Genomic DNA, 2285 nt, shown 5'->3' on the forward strand with positions numbered 1-2285 from the left:
ATCCATAACAATTATTTTGCAAAGTTTTTACCTGTTCATTTCCTAATTCAAGAAAATGTCACCTTAGGTATACTGTTTGCCGTTTGCCGTAAACGCCACTCTAAATCTCTCGATTTTCCTCTCAACGACTAGAATCCATAAATTTGGTCTCATGAAAGTTACTGCCACGATCACTCCTGTCGATTCGGAATCGTAGAATTACGTTGACGGCAAAGTCGAAACATCAAGTATTACAATTACACAAGTTAGGAAATCAAGAGATAAAAACTGAGAAGATTATCTTTATAAACGTGGCATGTATGTCTTTATTTTTGAGTAGCAAAGATAAACATTAAATGATAAATAAAGAGAAAGCTTAGCGATATGTTTTAAAATGGCGTTAACCGTAAACGTGATTATAATCGGGGGTGGAAGCTGAATAATGAATAATGGATAACGGGGTTTAAAAGAAAATGAATAATGATTATTTGGAGTTAGAAAATCGGGAATTATGAATAACACCATCTAGCCTCGGAATAATGAAAAACTCGTAGCTGCTAAATGATCCCATAAAAACAGATGACGAAAGAAACAATTATTTCAACTTTTCTGCCAATCGTAAACAGCGGAATCCGCGCGAAATCAGTGAAATCCAAGGTGGCAAACCCCGAAATAAAACTCCTGAAGTTCTTTTCCTACGGCCAATCCGATACCACGTAATTGACAGCCTGCAAACGTGCGTGTCAATCACTTGAGATGCTTGACCTTTGGTTCCCCTCACAGTTTGATGTGTCGTGTGTCTACTGTTAACGCCCACCGTATTTTCGTATGATTGGGTCGCTTTTCTAAAATCCGCTTCTTCATTCGATTTTGAACAATGGAAAAAAAGAAGTCAGAGAATGAAGAGAAATTGTCATCGACGGTAGGTCTATTTGTCATTCTTGACAATGTTTCCAGTTCGCATTCCTGGTCACCTGAAAATTGACGTTTAGTGCACAAACAGAGTAGGTCAGTACAAACGTACCGTTCTTTTAATCAGCTTATTAGTAATCATTTAAAAGATTTTACATTCGATGATATTCAAAGAATCAATTTCTTACCGTCTTGTCTTTATTATATGGTTCTGTCCAGATCGAGATCACCGAAAAGGCGTCATTAAGGTTTTGACTGCGAGTAGTCTCTTATGTTTTCTTTTGGACACGGTAGACTGCGAGCACGCGCGAGCGGCGAAGCCGCGAGAAACGAGCGATGACTGATATATTTTTCGCCATATATTGGTGTTCTTGTGTTAGTATTTCTTTTATCTTCAGTATTATTCCATAATCATCAGATTCTGATGCCGACAACACTGGAGATTGATAAAATAAACACCTGAATATATTTTTACGGAAAATGTCCTGCGGAAAACGCTGGAAATGGCATTTCCGAGACCCTAAATTAAAAAATTTTCTGGGGGAGCATTCCCCCAGACCTCCCTAAGTTAGGCCACCTTCGGCGCTACAACCAGTTTCCCCGCTTACGTACACCCTCAAAATCTCACGCTACGTCGTCACTGAACAGTTCCTGTAAAACGGCTTAAACATTGTCGTGACAGCTATGTTTTCAGTCCCACACTACACTCCCGTGGTATGTCACACGGCCTCCACATCGGCTCTCATGCCAGTCTATTATTAATGAAATTTATTGCCAATCCATTGTTCTTATTATTATAGCCACATTTCATTTCATTTCATTTCATTTCATTTAGTATAATTATATTGTCAGCCTTCTTGCCTGCCAATTTTGTAACCTGAATGATAATGGTGTTGATGGTTTTCTCCATTTTATTTCAAGATCACCAGTTCAATGCAACTAACTGCAGGCATAAACATTCATGCGCTTTCTCTCCCTGCGTTCAAATTTATTTTTCCACCTTCTAATGTTTACATACTATTCATAAAGAGAGAGAGTACTAACGGTTATGGGAGTCCCGAAAATCTTGAGAATGAGTTAGAGTCACTATTTAAAAGATCTGTGTCGCCAAATTTACCGCCAAATTGAGTGAAACATAAAAAATTAACTGCTCAAAATATGAAAAAGCGGGTATAAATAACAAAGCAATAACATGTGGAGTAGAGGAACGGATGGAGGAAGTTGAAAACATTTAGACAGAAATCAGGAAGGTTTTTATCTATTGCTTCTGTACCAGAAAATATCTGTGAGATAAGGGTCTGACATTGTCCGCGGATTAGGATCTCCCTTTTTTCCTATCACAATACACTTTATACAGGTGTTTATAAGAATATCGAGCTGAAGAATATGTTAAG

This window comes from Porites lutea, chromosome 8 (assembly GCF_958299795.1).
Source record: "Porites lutea chromosome 8, jaPorLute2.1, whole genome shotgun sequence".
Lineage (NCBI taxonomy): Eukaryota > Metazoa > Cnidaria > Anthozoa > Scleractinia > Poritidae > Porites > Porites lutea.